Source organism: Chionomys nivalis, chromosome 18 (genome assembly GCF_950005125.1).
Source record: "Chionomys nivalis chromosome 18, mChiNiv1.1, whole genome shotgun sequence".
NCBI lineage: Eukaryota > Metazoa > Chordata > Mammalia > Rodentia > Cricetidae > Chionomys > Chionomys nivalis.
The window spans coordinates 50408205-50426947 of NC_080103.1; positions in this window are offsets into that span (position 1 = coordinate 50408205).

Consider the following 18743-nt stretch of genomic DNA (forward strand, 5'->3'; position numbering starts at 1 on the left):
AACCAAAAAGCTACGGAGAAACCCTGTCTCAAAAAATCCAAAAAAAGAAAGAAAGAAAGAAAGAAAGAAAGAAAGAAAGAAAGAAAGAAAGAAAGAAAGAAAGAAAGAAATCTCTGAGGATAAATGCCATCTACAACAAAGCAGAAGCACAAGTTAGTGAAATCTGTTAATAAGTGATCAGCCCGCTGTAACTGTTTCAAATGTGTGCTATACATAGTCTATAAAGTTAGAGAATCCTCTTCTAAATTTCTATAAGAAGGGAGCTAATTTAAAGACTATTAGCTGACACAGTCTCCCAGTGACGAAGGCATTGGCTCTGCATCAACACATTCAGAATAAAAGCACCATAAAAAGTAACTGTCAAAGCCGTGGGTCTCATCACTCTCATGGAATATAAAAACACAAAAATACTTTCTGTTTTATTCTTTCATTGGTACTGGAAATAAACCTAAGTCTTTGAAAAATGCAATTCTGATGGTACTTAACTTATAGAACAATGGCGGTGGTATAGTGTTTGCTTAATATACTTTGAGCGCACACTAGTATCATGTGGTCTTGTTGAACATCACTTTTACCTGGAACATTAAGAATCAGGCCCACAGTTTGATTTGTTTTAGGTCACATGAAAGATTTTCTTTCTTTATGTTTAATTTTAAAATTATTATTATTATTTTATATATATTACTTAAAAAATACCAATCCAAATTCCCACATCTACCCCTCCTCCCACTTCCCTCCCATATTCTCCACACACACTCCCCACACCCCCTTCCAATCTTAAGAGAGGGCAAGGTACCCTGCCCTGTGGGAAGTACGAGTCCCTCCTGACTACATCCAGATTGAGCAAGGTATACATCCAAAAAGAATAGGATCCCCAAAACCAAAACATACAGTAGAGACAAATCTCAGTGCCATTGTCATTTGCCCCTCAGTCTGTCCCAACTGTCAACCACATTCAGAGGGACTAGTTTGATCCCATGCTCATTCATTCCCAGTCCAATTGGAGCTGGTGAGCTCCCATTAGCTCAGGCACATTGTCTCAGTGGGTGAACCCTTATGGTCTTGTTTTCCTTACTCATACTCTCCCTCCTGCTACTTTGCAACTGTACCTTGGGAGCTCAGTCCAGTGCTTTGATGTGGTTCTCTGTCTCTGTTTCCATCTATTGTTAGACAAAGGTTGTATGGTGATATTTAAGATAATCATCAGTCTGACTACAGGGCAAGGCCAGTTCAGGCACCCTCTCCTCTATTGCTTGGGGTTTTAGCTGGGGTCATCCTTATGGATTCCTGGGAATTTTACTACAACCTCAACATCCCTTCATGATAAAGGTATTGGAGAGATTAGGGATACAAGGATCATATCTAAATATAATAAAAGCACTATACAGCAAGCCGACAGCTAACATCAAATTAAATGGAAAGAAACTCAAAGCGATTCCACTAAAATCAGGAACAAGACAAGGCTGTCCACTCTCTACATATTTCTTCAATATAGTGATTGAAGTTCTAGCAATAGCAATAAGACAACATAAGGAGATCAAGGGGATTCAAATTGGAAAGGAAGAAGTCAAATTTTCATTATTTGCAGATGATATGGTAGAGTACATAAGTGACCCCAAAAACTCTACCAGAGAACTCCTACAGCTGATAAATAACTTCAGTGATGTGGCAGGATACAAGATCAACTAAAAAAAAAAAAATCCTTTTATACACAAAGGATAAAGAAGCTGAGAGGGAAATCAAAGAATCATCACCTTTCACGATAGCCACATATAGCATAAAGTATCTTGGGGTAACACTAACCAAGGAAGTGAAAGACTTATTTGACAAGAACTTTAAGTCTTTGAAGAAAGAAATTGAAGAAGACACCAGAAAATGGAAAGATCTCCCATGCTCTTGGATAGGAAGAATCAACATAGTAAAAATGGCAATCCTACCAAAGGCTAGCTATAGATTCAATGCAATCTCCATTAAAATGCCAACACAATTCTTCACAGACCTTAAGAGAAAACAATAATCAACTTCATATGGAAAAACAAAAACCCCAGGATAGCCAAAACAATCCTATACAATAAAGGAACTTCCAGAGGTATTACCATCCCTGACATCAAGCTTTATTAGAGAGCTACAGTAATCAAAACAGCTTGGTATTGGCATAAAAACAGAGACATTGACCAATGGAATCGAATTGAAGACCCAGATATTAACCCACACACCTATGAACACCTGATTTTTGACAAAGAAGCTAAAATTATACAATGGAAAAAAGAAAGCTGATAGAAGAGAAAATAGGAAGTAGCCTACAATGCATGGGCACAGGAGACCACTTCCTATATATAACCCCAGTAGCACAGACAATAAAAGCAACACTAAATAAATAGGACCTCCTGAAACTGAGAAGCTTATGTAAAGCAAAGAACACTGTCAATAAGACAAAAATGCAACCTACTAAGTGGGAGAAGATCTTCACCAACCCCACATTAGACAAAGGACTGATCTCTAAAATATATAAAGAACTCAAGAAATTAGACATTAAAATTCTAAATAACTCAATTTAAAAAATGGAGTACTGAACTAAACATAGAATTCTCAACAGAAGAATTTCAAATGACCAAAAGATACTTAAGGGCATGTTCAGATTCCTTAGCAATCAGGGAAATGCAAATCAAAACAACTTTGACATACCATCTTACACCTATCAGAATGGCTAAAATCAAAAACACCAATGATAGCCTTTGCTGGAGAGGATGTGGAGTAAAGGGGTACACTCATCCATTGCTGGTGGGAATGCAGACTTGTACAACCACTCTGGAAATCAGTGTGGCGGTTTCTCAGGATATTCGAGATCAACCTACACCAAGATCCAGCAATACCACTCTTGGGAATATACCCAAGAGATACCCTATCATACTACAAAAGCATTTGTTCAACTATGTTCATAGCAGCATTGTTTGTAATAGCCAGAACCTGGAAACAACCTAGATGCCCTTCAGTGGAAGAATGGATGAAGAAAGTATGGAATATATACATATTAGAGTACTACTCAGCAGTAAAAAACAATGACTTCTTGAATTTTGCATGCAAATGGACAGAAATAGAAAACACTATCCTGAGTGAGGTAAGCCAGACCCAAAAAGAGGACATGGGATGTACTCACTCATATTTGGTCTCTAGCCATAAATAAAGGACATCTCACTAGTGCTGCTTAGTTTGTTGTTAGTGTTTCAATACTGAAGACTAGCACCCTGCTGTTCTATGATCAGGTCTTATGACTAGTTTCCTCCTCTTTGTTAACTACACATGATGGGATGTCACGTTAAGTAAAAATGAAAACGATGCTATAATGAAGTTTAAACTCTGAGTGAAAAACTACAAGGCTTACAGTCCTACTTAAGTCCTTAGAACCCACATGGTGGAAAAAGTAACTGCACCCATATGTACTCTAACCTCTGTATGTGCAATGTAGTTCATGTACCATGCACATATGATGCACTCACACATATACTTACAATGCACACATGCATGCACACACACACACACATGGGAACACAATACACATACAAAAGAACACACTAGATTTTAAAGCACCATAGATAACAGTATATAATATTCAGAAATGAGGGGATGAATTGCACACTGAGCCCTCAATCCTTACTTTCTCCACATCTCCCAGGCCCTCAGTGCCAAGCAGAACTAGAATGTGGCATACAGGCTTTTGTAGTAAGATCTAATGATTCTCTGAATTTCCTCTGTGTCTGTGGTTATGTCCCCCTTTATATTTCTGATCTTATTAATTTGCAAATTCTCTCTCTGCCGTTTGATTAGTTTGGATAGGGGTTTATCAATCTTGTTGATTTTCTCCAGGAACCAGCTTTTTGTTTCATTGATTCTTTTAATTGTTTTCTGTGTTTCTTTCTATTTTGTTGATTTCAGCCCTCAGTTTGATTATTTCCAGTCTTCTACTCCTCCTAGGTAAGACTGCTTCTTTTTTTTCTAGAGCTTTCAGGTGGGCTGTTAAGTCTCCAATGTGTGCTTTCTCTGTTTTCTTTAAGTGGGCAGTTAGTGCTATGAACTTTCCTCTCAGGACTGCTTTCATAGTGTCCCATAAGTTTGAGTATGTTGTTTCTTTATTTTCATTGAATTCAAGGAAGACTTTAATTTCTTTCTTTATTTCTTCCTTAATCCAGGTATGGTTCAGTAGTTGACTGTTCAGTTTCCATGAGTTTGTAGGCTTTCTAGGGGTAGCACTGTTGTTGAATTCTAGCTTTAATCCATGGTGATCTGATAAGATACAGGTGGTTACTAATATTTTTTCGTAACTGTGGATGTTTGCTTTGTTACCGAGTATGTGGTCAATTTTCGAGAAGGTTCCACGAGCTGCAGAGAAGAAGGTGTATTCTTTCCCATTTGGGTGGAATATTCTGTAGATGTCTGTTAAGTCCATTTGATTCATTACCTCCATTAATTCTCTTATTTCTCTTTTAGGTTTCTGTCTAATTGACCTGTCCATTGGTGAGAGAGGAGTGTTGAAGTCTCCTACTATTAGTGTGTGCGGTTTGATGGCTGCCCCACATTGCCATCAATATATTTTAAAAATACCTAAATCTATGATTTTCTTTATTTGTTCCCACAGAAACTTGCCAAGTTGGAACATGCTGTGTGGTAAGCTGATCATTCATATTCGTCACTAGAAAAGATCATATCTCCTTTTGTGTTCTTATATTAACACTGTGTTAACTCACTTTGCCCTTCACCAAGCCAGCAGCTGATCACTCTGATATGTTTCCCCTTATGAAAATCAGCCACAGGCATCCTTTTCAGTAGAAGTGGGAAGCCATCAGCTCTGCTCCATCACTGACCATGGTCATTTCACCGTGTCCATCAGCAGACATCGTGAGCACAGAGAACGGCAATCCCAATGTGTTTCTCACTCTTGCTGAAACCGCACATATTCTGGTCCCTCTCTTAAATCAACCCCAATAGTGCCCTTTGAGACTGGTTGCTCTGATCATACCATCCAGGGTTCATCTGCTGCTGTGCCCCAGCCAAGCCCAAGAATAGCCTTTTCTAGTCATAGTAGTTCTAGAGAAAATGAATTAACTCTCAAAAATGCCATCTCGTTCCTGCTCAGGATGGCGGCCCCATGTTCCGGAGTAGAGCTCCCCAGACTAGCAAGGGCAAGTGCGCCTAATGAGCCGTGCTTGCTGCTCAGCACAGGTGGATGTTGTTGTATTTGGTTTCCTCCTCCAATCCTGTGAGGCTTTCTGGATTGCCCCTAGTGAAAAAAAAAAAACGGTGAAAAGCACTGTAACCTTTGTAGTGGGTTGAAGTACTCAGAAACTGAAAACATTCTGACCATGGAAGTAAATTAACACAGCTCTGCAAAGACTTCATTGAACTGTGTGGTCAGTGTGTTTTGTCAGGAACTTCCCAACCAGAACCTGCAATATCTGGATCAAAAAGAACTTGAACCCATTTGTTATTTAAAAGCAATTCCAGGTGATACAAAACCTATGGAATAATTTTCATCTTTGAGGCAATGTGTAATCCGTTTAAAATCTATTTTCTGAAAATGATGTAAGAGGCCCCCGGATCTTACCACAACTGACTTCATGATGGAAGTGTTATCCAGACCGTGAAACTCAGCATGTAGACTGCATTGTCAGACAAAATGAAAACAAAGACCTAGGTCTTCAGAGTTCTTAGTTCTGGGAAAGTCTCTAAATGTAGTAACTCTGCCTTCTGACTTCTGTACTTCTTCTCGTGGCTAATTGTTCATGCTCATTGACACATGTCTACCCAGAACATGGATGCTGTGCTTGAAAACTATTGCTCAGAAAGACTCGAACTACTCTGGGATCCTGAACACCCAGTGTAATCACTGACCTGCTAATAAGGAATTACTATTGGTTTAAAATGATGTCCAAGCAGTCTTCTCTGGTATATATGTCATAGCATTTCTCGAGGTCACACTGAGATTCCCCAGGATCCAGACCCTGAGACACTGTGTGTCTCTGAGCCCCTCAGAATAGGGAAGATTGCAGTGGTCAAGGCATTCCTCAGAAGTGCCCAACCTGAGGTGTTCCAGGTCCCCAGAACTCCCTTTGGTCAACTGCTGCCTAAGGTTTCTGAGAATTCTGACACCTCCACCCCATAAGGAAGCAATTAGAAAGTCTCCTGGCCTGTCACCTCTGGAGTGACAGTCAGATTAAGGTGCTTTGTGTTTGTACCCACAGGAGAGGTTGACAAAGGCTGCTGATCCAGTGTCCAGAAAGGTATGAGACTTCATCAGATTCCACTGTCTGCCATTTCTGTCTCCGAGTAGTGACCAATGGCTTTGTCTGGAGTGATAACCCCTCCCAGACTTAAGACCTTTGCCCCCTGTGTTGGGAAGCCAAATTCTTTTTACTCTGACAGGTCCCCCAGTAAAACAAACAAAACCTGGGCCCGTCACACTCAGGAGATTTTGCTTGTTTCATTGCTTCATTTCTTCTCAGGGTCTCAAGTTATCCTGGTTCCAATGTGCAGTCAGAGTGGGGCTCTCTATTCAAGGCAACCTCCTTTCAGAGATGTACACAGGAAGAAAGAGATAGTTCCCCGAGCTCATGGCTGCTCTAAGTAGCCCAACAGAAGAAAACAGAAGCAAGTTTTACTCCTTCTTCTTTTGGTATTTTTGTGGCTTTTCCAACCAAATGATCCCTACAATTGGAAAATGTAAAACACACTGTTCTCTCAACATAAGGTTAGAGAGAGAGGGGAGAGAGAGAGAGAGAGAGAGAGAGAGAGAGAGAGAGAGAGAGAAACTGCCCAGGGCAGGGTGACCAAGACGATAGCAGCCTGACAATACAGCATGAACAGAATGGATTTTACCCTTCTGTCCAACGCTGGGCAAGGAGACTGTCAATAAGTTTTATTGTTCCTTTTCACAAGAATTAAAGACAACTGCTAAAAGGATTTCCCTTCTCATCTAGTCAGCCCCAGATAGTAGAAAATAAGTTATAAATATTAGAAAGTTGTAAATACATTAGTAGGTCCAGTTGCTGAGGGTAGCTCAGAGGGGGTATAACAACAGAACTGATGGAGACAGAACCTTTTGCATAAGCTGAAAGCTACTGTCCCCTTCTCTGCTGGTGGGACGCAAAAAAAAAAAAAAAAAAAATACACAATGGCCCTAGGGAAAAAAAAGGTGGGGGGGAATGCAGTCCATATCTTGTGACTTAGAGACAGGCATCCTGGTGCCTGGCCAGTCACTCTGGAATACTCTTTCCTGCCTGTGAAGAAATCTGGGAACTTTGATTCTCATTAATCTGGTTCCTCCAGAGAAACAGAGAAAGACACATTCTCCACTCTCCCATTAGCAGCGGTGAGTCAACCCATTTTTGCTTTTAAATGGACAGATCCAAAGGGAGGTTACAGCAGGCAACTTTCATGAACTCAATTTCCCCAGGAATTAACAAAATTCTCCAACCCTGTTTGATGAGACTCCAAATGCTGACCCCTGCCCTTCCATCAGAAGTTTCCCAGGAAAACAGATTACAAAAGGGCACCGAGGAAAAGCTGCAAGTGTTACAGACCTTGGTCTGCAGATCGTCTGCTGAGAACTTTATACATCAGAGGCTGCCTGTCTTAGTCACTAGCTGAGAGGGGCAAAGGGAGCCTGTCTCAGAGTAGGATGGCCACTGTCCTTCAGATCCCAGCTCCAAAGACTAAGAGATGGGTTCATGATTCTAGGTGCACCTGATATTGTTGCCTCTGGATACCAGAGTTTGGAGGAAAGCAAACCCTCTCTAAACACAATCACAAGAGAGGAGTGGCACTGAATCCCTCGTCTGGACTGAGACTACAGAAAAGACTTTCATGCTTTAAAAGCAGTCCTGACTTCGGCTCCTGGCTAGCCCTTCCAGATTCCCCAAAACCTTTTCAGATGTCTGTCTATGAAACAAGTGTTTAATCCAAACACTGGGACCATGGAAAAGTCTTGTGACATACCTGTCCAAACGGTTAGCCTCTGTAGCAGCAGGATGGTCCCCGTAAGTGCTGCGGTGGTTACTGTTAGTATGATAAAGAGAAGAACAATAGAAGGAAGAAAGGAAGCGAGGGAGGGAGGGACAAAAGGAAGGAAACAAGAAAAATAGAACTAAAAGACCAAACAAAACCAAACTACAAAGAAAAAAATGAGTTAACTGTGAATCAGAATCATATCCTCAGAGTACGATTTAGTTGATGCCCTCCTCTGAAGAACACAAAATGCTGTCTAATGCCTGTGAGACCCAGACACAGGTCCTACTCCTGGACCCACCCTCGAGGCTGGCTTGAGAAACTCACCACCGTTAGTCCTCCCACCCTCTTGCTGGATGCGGACTTGCAGGTGTTCATGTACGACAATCACCAGGCTCATGGGAACGGCAGTAGTCACTTCAACCAAAATGATTTGGGTCCAAGCCAGGTTCTTCAGCCCAGAGGGCAGAACTCATTTATCTGATCCAGGATCTCAGATGGGAAAAGGAAAGTACACCATAGTACACACACAGTCACTATGCTTTTACTGCCAGGAATGCCCACAGTTTTAGGGATAGAGAAAAGGGGCTTCTGATCACTGGAGAAAGAACATCCAGAATAAGGAGATAATTATGTCCCTCCCAGAGGCTATTTGACTAACCCTACAAATCGCTCTCCTCCACTGCCAAGGACATCAAAAGAACATTAAAAAACTGTTTCTTAAAAATATCTAATTTATTTAAAATTTCTGTAAATCTCTAAAATTTACTTTTAAAGTTTAAAATCTCTCAACTATATGTTCTAGTAATATCAAAGTAAAGTATCATTTTTATTTCAAAAGCGAAGACATAGAGCATGGCCATAACATGTAAAAGCCAGAACCAAATTTTAGCAGTGTAAACAATTCAGTCTCTCTAAAATCAATACCATGTTATAAAGTTTGAGGGTCAGCAGGATGTGTTTTTGTATATGAACACATGCCAATGAGGCTTTATTACCTCATTAAACAAGCATTTTTAAAACCTTTGTAAACTTGGTTTTTAAGACAAGACAGGATTTATACAAAAGTCTTACCCCAGTTCAAAAGTATCTTTTCAGACCTGCTGTCTCTTTGACTGACTCATACCACACAGTTGCCCTTAGTTAAGATGGCAGTGAAGCCAAGACAACCCCCTTCTCTAACACTAGTCAAAATGGCAACAATCCATAACTTAGTTAGGATGGTGATAAGCCACAGGCTATTTCCTAATATGGCTCTAACTCCAAGTTGCAAACTTAATCATATTTTGCTATAGATATTACAGATTCTTAACCATATTCAATAAATTAAAAGCCATTAATTTATAATCAAGACTTTTAGTACATTTATACATTCCAGACCAGTCAGAAAAAAACATGCTCACAACCAGTCAGAAAAAAACATGCTCACAGATCCATTCATACATACACAACAGGTAAAACGGTTCCTAACTCCTCTAGTGATGGAAATTCAGGGGAGGAGTACCTAATAAGCTCTGAATTCTATCTTCATGGGCAAGAAGTAGGACTGCATAAGCAGCAATTGGTTGTGGGACCTACAGCTCCACAATGCCCATCCCGAGTCATAATAACACAACACAAAGACAAGTCAAATGCCTAAGACAAGACATAAACAATAGAAAACAAAAGATCAGCAACGACAGGAAAAACGGGGAAATTCCATCTAATATTTAACAATTGGAGTTCTCTGTTCCAGAGGTCTATATTTTATTTTTAATTGTTTTTATTGAGCTATATATTTTTCTCTGCTCTCCTCTCTTCCTCTCCCCTCCACTTCTACCCTTTCCCATGATCCCCATGTTCCCAATTTACTCAGGAGATCTTGTCTTTTTCTACTTCCCATGTAGATTAGATTCATGTACGTCTCTCTTAGGGTCCTCTTTGTTGTCTAGGTTCTCTGGAATTGTGAGTTGTAGGCTGATCTTTCTTTGCTTCATGTCTAAAAGACACTTATGAGAAAGTATATATTATATTTGTCTTCTGGGCCTGGGTTACCTCACTCAATAAAGATGTTTTTGAGATCCATCTATTTGCCCACAAATTTCAAGATGTCATTATTTTTTCCCTCTGTGTAGCAAGATCTCGTAGGAAGTGGAACCAAAATAGATTTCAAAAGTAGACTGAGGGCTGGGGAGATAGAAACAGGAAAGATCAAGTTAGGGGGTACTGGGAGAAATGACTATAATTGGGGGGCATTTTGGAGATGAGATGGAAACCTAATGCAATGGAAACTCCATAGAATCCATGAGAGTAATCCTATCAAAGGCTTGTAGTAATGGGGACAATGAAGCCCGAACCAGCCATCTTCTGTAACCAGGGAAGGCCTCAAGTGCAGGGACTGGTACACCAACCTAGCCACAATACATTTGTCCTATCTGCAGAGTGTTCTGGGACTGGAACTTAGCAAAATCATCATAAAAGAGACCAAAGAGAATTCATTCAACAATTTATAGGAGCAGAGGCAGATTCCCACAGCCAAACATTGGGTGGAGCTTGAGAAGTCCTGTAGAGGAGGAGGAGAATGGATAGGAGGAACCAGAGGGGTCAGGGTCCCCACAAGAACATGGCCCACAGAATCAATTGACTGGGGCTCATGGGAGTCCAATAAGATCAGGGAACTTGTATGGTAGACCTAGAGCCTAACCTTGACCCTATGCACATGTTATGGCTGAGTAGCTTGATGTTTCTATGGGATTCCTAACAGTAAGAGCAGGGGTGGTCTCTGACGCTGTTGCCTCTTTATGGAACGCCTATCCCCCTACTGGGTTGCCTCTTCCAGCCTTTATATGATGGTATGTGTCTGGTCTTATTGCAGCATGTTATGCCATGTTTCATTGATGCCTCTTGGGGGTCTGGTTTTTTCTACGGGGGACCAAGGATGCTGGTCAGGGAGAGAAGGGAGGTGGGGAAAGAATCTGGGGAGGGAGTGGAAACTGCAGTCACTGTATAATATATTAAAAAAAAAGAGTATTTTTAAAATTCTGAAGTCATTTTACATAAAAACTATTAAAACAAATTCCTTGTTATTTAGTTTCCAAAGTTTCTCTTGACCTTCTTGTGCTGTTCAGTTATCTAGGGTCAAGTGTTCTTGCTTTCCTCTACTCTCCACCCTCTGAAGAATCCATTTTACCCACTGCAGTAAACCCTGTTAGGGCAGAGACTGAGTCTAATGAATCTTCTTGCTGCCCTGTACATTGCTCACAGTGCTGTGTATACAGTATCTGTGCTCAGTAAACACCCACATGCACTGTGTCCATTGTTTTCCTATCTTGAAGGTCCTGCCTCTGTTCTACTGGGAACTCTGTGATCCCTGTTGCTGTGCAGTGGAGCTTGCTAGAGAGTTCAGTTTGTAATCTGCAGTTGAGCATAAAAACATTCCACACCTGATATCCATAATCTCGGGACTTAGAGAAACCTTCCAGTAGCCTGAAGTAAAAAAAAAAAAAAAAAGGTACAAGCAGGACTCCAAGACATTTAGGAAAGAACACGTGATTTCTTGACACCCAGGCTGTTTCCAAGAAGCTGAGTCTGCTTTCACTTCCAGTCTTGTGCCCAAAAGAAAAGAGGTCCGTGTTGTCCTCAATTGATTTCAGAAGACTTTTCATCACAAAGAGAAGCAGAGGAACCTGAGGCTTTCCTTCATCCTTTATTGGAGTGGGCAAGGGGACTCTGTAGACTTCAAATGCAGGGAGGTGAACAGACAGGCATACATGCACAGAAAATACTTGATTCTGTTGATAAAACAATGTCAAACAGAAACCCAGCTTGAACTTTTGTTAACACTGGCCAGTTTACTGTTTGCCAAAATTCCAGATCACCCAGCTGTCTGGACATAGCCTGATAAACTATTAAGAACACATTAGGGAGATAGGTGTAGTGGTTCCTGAGGACACCTCAGAGGATTACAGCCAAGAAAATTAAACCTTCACCGTAAACTTAGGCTATGTCTGAGGAAAGGAGTGAGGTCCTGATCAAGGTCATATACACTCAGGTCTTAAGCCTGGGTCACATGAAATGTCTGCATACACAATTCAGTCAGCCTTTACAACACAGGACACCTGCGCTGGAATTCCAGCTTTTTAGCTGGTAAGAGATGTTCCTCTGGGGTGAGGGGCTGCTTGCCCTTCCATGTACCCATAATCTTTATGCCTTCCTGTCCAGCTTTTCAAGAGGGCCTCAAACTAACACTCCTCTGGTTTTTGGTGTCCCCATCTCTTTTGTAACCCATTTCAGTTCTGAGAGCTTCTCTCTGGAACTCGAAGGATTTTGAAGATACTGTTGATTTTGTGATTTGGGTTTAATTGTTCCACACATGGCCTGAATGAAGGTCTGTTTTGTGTGTGGTTTATGTGAGCTGATCCCACACTGGGAGGGAAGGAAAAGACCTTCTAGAAGTCAATGACAAAAAGAGACATTTTTGGACAAATGTGCCACGCACCGCGTCCCCGTGTCTCTGCTCTGTGCGCTAGAACCCAGTTACCGAGCTTCGGGCATGGGGCTGGAGGTTTAGAATACACACGCAGAGACAGACTGACACACGCAGACCTTTGAACACTGATACCAAAGCCCCAAGAATGCCCCCTTTATTGTGTTCAGGGGCAGATTATATAGAGATAGCCACGCCCCAGCCAAACCCACCAGAAACCACTCTCCCGCCATCAGGAACTCCTGAGGGTCTCGTGCTCAGAGCAGCTGTAGGCACTCAGATCAGGGGAAAACAAGTTGTTTACAAGAAATTCAGGATCTGGGGTCTCACTGCTCCCAACACAAATGTACAAAAGTAAGGGGGTAGAAGGAGGGGTTTGTGGACTGAGTTTAGCTGGAGTCTACTCTTAATCTTTTACAAAATATTGAGTATCAAGAGTTTTGTACTGAATGATGGGTGGATGATCCCCATTCATTTCCTTCTTGGCAGAGTTTCTGTCTGCCTGTCAGTTCTAGCCTTTTCTTTGACTAGAGCAGGGCAGAAGCATCTATTTTATTCTCTGGAAACATGCTTCAACTCTTGTCTCCTGTGCAAAAGTTAGTAAAAGAAATTACAGGCAAAAAGAGAAGACCAGAGGGAGGAAGGCTGGGCAGCAAACCTCTGATTGCACCACCTACCACAGCTGATAAAGGGGAAGCTGAAGCAGAATTAATATTTGTGTTGGTCCACTATCTCCTTCAGTGTTTATTAAATTGAACAGGGTCTCAATTCTGCCTTCTTTCTGCTGGGTGGGGGTGATGGATTGAGCTTTTGGTATGGCCCCTCTTTTTGTAACAGCATGTCCATGGGAAACAGTTATAAAACTTTATTAGCATGCTACAGAGAAAATCAAAGGAGGTTGAACAACATATTAAAATTAGCTTTTTTGATTATATATAGTGTCATATATATACTGACCTATCAAGACCCTTGAGAGCTAATGCTTATTCCTTTCAGTTACAGAGTGACAAAGCCGAGAATGAAAAGAGCCTAAGAACATTTGCCCATTTGTGCTCTGACGACTGACATAGCGCAATTAGGGACATGGGTCAGCCTGAAAGAATGCATCATTAATACACTGAAGATCCTAAAAGGAAGCCCAGCTGAATGCTCTTACAAATACTAATGACTCACCCCAAATGCAGTGATTGTGGACAGGCTGGGATGTTAAGAGCCAGAGCATAGTTGGCCCCTTTACGTAGTCATTCACTGTCCATCTCTGTGTGTGATGAAATATCCTTGTGAGGTAAGCCCTTTTGGAATATGAACAGACCCTCTGACTTCCACCAGATATAAGAGTGTCCTCTTGATAGCATACATATGAGGTCTATAGCAGAGATTCTCCACCTTGCTGTAGCCTGCTCACCTAAGGTTTCAACTAATGTATTTGAGAAGTGTCTTGATATATATTGGTGATGCAATTGCCTTTAAGCCATCCACTCACAGGTTCACTCATCCAGACTCTGATGGGACCACTTCTCGAAATGTCATGGGCACTCTGTCCTAGTTACAGTTGCTGTTGCTGTGAAGAGACACCATGACCATGGTAACTCTTATGAAGGAAAACATTCATTTTTTTTTCTAAGCTGGTTTACAGTATCAGAAGTTTAGTCCATTATCATCATAGTGCAACAACGTGGCATGAGATATGATGCTTGGGAAATAACCGAGTATTCTGTATCTTGGCGTGCAGGCAACAGGAAGTGCTCTGAGATACTGAGCATGGCTTGAGCATATATGAGACCTCAAAGTCCACCTCCACAGCGACACACACTTCTTCAAATAAAACCACACCTACTCTAATAAAGCTATACTTCCTCATAGCGCCACATTCTTTGGGGGCCACTTTCTCTCAAACCACCGCACACTTTTTTATGGTGAGTAGATTTTTGTCCACATCTTTCCTAGGAAACGTCACAGAACACAATCGTCACTTTACAAGTATGAAAAGAACCAAAGATGAGCTGGGAAGGGCTGGCGGTATGGTCCCTGCAGTGGGTGCTGAAGCAGGCAAGTGAGGCTGGTCCATGTCACACTGCAGGCCCAATCCCTAAAAGGCTCCTTTTACCAGTGCAGCATAGGATGCTGTGCCTCTTGCTGTAGAGGTGATTACATGCTTCCTGAGAGGGTGAGACATGAACAAGTCATCTGAGGTGAGAGTAACCTTGAGGGAAATCTCAGTACAGCCCTCTTCCTCTATCTGCTGTGGGGTGGCAAGCCTCTTGGGTGGACTGAGTCCATCCGTGAGTGTAGGATGTCTCTGAAAGTAGACAGACTAAATACATTACAGTTACTGAGGGCACTGCACACGACAAGGGTGTGTAAGCAAGTTTCGGCAGTAGTAGCAGTGTCTCTTTGCTATGAGTTCTAAGATCTGCAATCAAGCTTTAGCTGTCTTCACAAAATGAGCTTGACAAAGTAATGGCGGTCTTCGAGTAGGGGCAGGGATGGACGTTATCTGCTTCATTTGCCCCTGGTTTGGAAAAGTAGAACAGAAAGGAGGAGTTGAGGCTTCGACTTAGCATTTTTCACAGCTGACTGGATGTAAAAGAAAGGAATCCAAGTAAGTTAGAGCTGTGATAAAGGACCCTCCTTGGGATCCAACTATGCAACCCATGGCAAGAACTGAATGGCAAGGTTGAAGGGAGAGAAGCCAAACCATCATAGAAGACAGCTCTCAGTTCTGGCCTTCAATATAGAGAAAGGGGAAATTTGGCTGCATACTGGGCATGTTTAGAATGGTTCAGTACGAAATCATGATAATTAATAGTCTGCATCTGAGCTACGTGAAATGGAGAAAACCCATAACCAAAAAGACAACACGATCCTCTCTGACTTGTGGGATAGGGAACGAGGTAGCAGGTTGGACCGGTTTGGGTGTGGGGGAAGGAGTGAAGGGGAAGGTTATTCTTAAGAATAACCCTGCGTGGGCTGAGGCAATACCAGGGAAAACATTCCCTGAGAGACTGGCTTACATGAGCCATTGGGGACACTAGAGTAACACTGCCTGAGGACCCCAGGAATAGCAGGGACTGGAAGATGATTGAGGAAGGACAGACATTACTGAGGACCTTAGATATGGAGGAGGCACAGTGCGGTGTCCAGTTCACTGGGCCAGAGGGACAGTGTTCACGGACAAGTTAAGTTGATGGTTGGTTCATCAGGGACCTTGGCACTGTTTAGGGGCTTGTGTTCCCTCTTCTTTGAGAAGCAATTAAGAAAGGAACATAGAGACAAATGCTTTAACGTTTTCATACCACCATTGGTACTAGCTTCAGGGCTGAGGCAGGACTATGCTTGCCCTCTGTCAGTTCGGTGTTATTATGAGAAAATTAAAAATAGCTGAGGCTAAGTGTTTTACAGAGAAAGAAGATGCACTTAGCGCCAGCAGTGGCCGCTAACAATCCAAGTGTGAGTCGTTAGTTCAGTGTCTGCTGAGTGTATTTTGGTTGCATTACAACTAGGCACATGCCATCATGGCAAGAAAGCCCACGGTGACGGAGGGAGATGTCACATGGTGAGACAGGGAGAAAGGAGTCAACCTTTCTTTTGAAATCATGCTCTTGAGGGAGACTCCCCACAAAAGCCACAGACCACAGCTGCAAGGAATGCTTTCATCTGTCTTCCAAACCTCATCACCAGCCACCCCACGGCCCCACCTCTGGAAGCTCCCTGCCTTTCACTCTCACCACACTGAGGTCTGCTTGAAAGTTTTATCTCCACCACATCCAAGACAGCCCTATCTCTTCATGGCTGTAGACATGGCTGACTCAAACATGAAACAGAAGCTATCAGAAATTAATCTCGCTTTCCTAGCTATTCACTCAGTAAACACACAGACGGCATAGTGAGGTGGTTCATAACAAGGCTCGGGAATCAAGAGTGCCTTCCTCAAGACTCCTTAGATGTCATAACCTGATGCCTGATAAAGTCTCCCTCTACCTTTATTTCTATGAACCCATGGGGCAATCTCGGTTAAGACACCAAGATGTGTGATCCACGAAAAGACATCAGCATTGAACTGGGACACCTGTGTGAAAAATGGCTCCACCACCTGACCGCACTGAGCCTAAGAACCGCAGACTGAGTGCTAGGAGGCTGTAAGACATGGTGTCCCCTCACTCCCTCACCTCTAAAAGAATGCTAGTCTGTACTTTTCAGAAATTAGACTATAAAGATTATATATATCCTTGTTCCTCGTCTATGCTTTTCCAAAAAGTCTACAAACTGAAAATTACTTCACCTTACAAAGAAATGCTTTTGGCATGCTTTTGGGTGTTTTGTTTATCTGTTTGTTTGCTTGGTTGGTTGCCTTTTTTTATTTTCTTCCAAGTAGTGTTTGGGTTTTTGTTGTTGTTGTTGTTTATTTGGGGGGGGGGTGTTTATTTCCCTTACATGTAAGATGGTTCACAAACATGATACTAGGACTTCGGCACTGTGGGAGAGGGGAACAGCCCTGGCTTTTTAGGGCGAGAGGATCTCAACTTTAGTGTACACTGAGAAAGGAAGGAAAGTGAAATCTTTCCTGTCTCACCTGAAGGGACAGAATCAGTTCCACTCGTTCCACCCTCCTCCCCAAGCCTTGATGAAACAGGTGGCATGTTTCATTCTAATCATTGTATTAGGTGGTACAACCATTACAGGGAGATGTAAAAGTTTCGGAAAGGTACAGCATGGGTTAGGACAGGAGATGGGGCAGATGACATCAGAAGCATGTGACTGGTGGGAGCTGTTCCTAAGCTTCTGGGCAACCTAGTCCTGGCCTAGCAGAGGGCAGGGAACATGGGCGGTGCTTATTGTTTGGCATTGATGATGTCCACAAATTCAGGTTTGAGGGAAGCACCACTCACGAGGAAGCCGTCCACATCAGGTGTTTGGTTTTACACTGGATCTCTGGGCTATTCAGAGTCCACCTCAGGTGTTTGGTTTTATGCAGCCTCTGCTCTGGTTCCTGGCCATTCAGAAATGTTAGACTTGGGCTCCACCTTGTGGCGTGGTTTGAAATAACAAAGGGGTTTCAAGATCTCTTTGGACCAATTATTGAAGGTTCTGGTTTGGAGTCCTACAAACGCTCCCCTAAACACAGTTCACTGAACTTTTTACACCATTGTTGATTCATTTCCGTGGCCAAATGGTTTCAGTTTCTCAGTACTTCACCCACTGCAAAAGTTTTTCAGCATTTGCTCACTTGGGAAAATCCAGAAAGCCTCACAAGATTGCAGGAAGAGAGCACGGACAAGAGGCAGAGCCCTTCCACCCACACCGAGCAGCAAGAGCAGGTAAGAGGAGGCACTTGCTCTTGCTAGGTCTGGGGAGTTCTGCTTTGGAACATGGGGCCACCAGCCTGGGCAGGAATGAGATATCATTTTTGAGGGATAATTCATTTTCTTTGAAATTGCTATGTCTGGGGTACAGCAGCAGATGGTCCTGGGTGGATTATCAGGGCAGCCAGTCTCTACGGGCCACCACTAAACTCATTTTGAATTAGGGGCCAGGAGACAAGTGGCTGAAACAGGGAAGGGTATGCACTGGGATTGTCTTCCTCGGTGTTCACCTTCTCTGTTGACAGGGACACAGTTAAATACCTATGGTCAGTGGATGGAGCAGAGCTGACACCATGTTCCAACTTGGCAAGGTTTTTGAAGCTGCTATAGCAACAGAATAAAGTCACAGATCAAGGTACTTTTAAAGTACATTGGTGGTGGCAATGTGGGAAGACAGATTACGGCAAAATAGGGGAGCTTGCTACAGGCCTCCTGATGTTATCTGATTATATTCTTAGCCTTTGCGGTGGTGAGCCTAGATGTCTCTGTGTACATTCCAAAAAGGATTTTAAGTGAAAGTCCCAAGGAGGTTAAGTGATTGCCAGGAAATGGCCATGGAGGCAGCTAAAGATCACCCAGGAAAATCTGGCTCCAGCCTTAAAACGATCAGCTCTCCACAATCACACCAATTCTAATCAGTCAGTCTTATAGGTTCATTGACACAGCTGTGACTGTTTTCTGGGAATCTCAGGTCACAGATGAAAGCCAGAGTGAAAAATGAAGTGGGGTGGTGGCCATCACACACTGATCTTGGCTGTCAAGTGAATTTCCTCCTTCAGTAGGAATATTGGCGCTTTCTTCATCCTCATGGTCACTTCCTTTGTACCCTCCCATGTGATGTCTAGTACAAAATCTTGAATAAGGAAATTTTCAATGCAAAATTAAACAGAATATATGTGTTGTGAGCAGTAGAATGT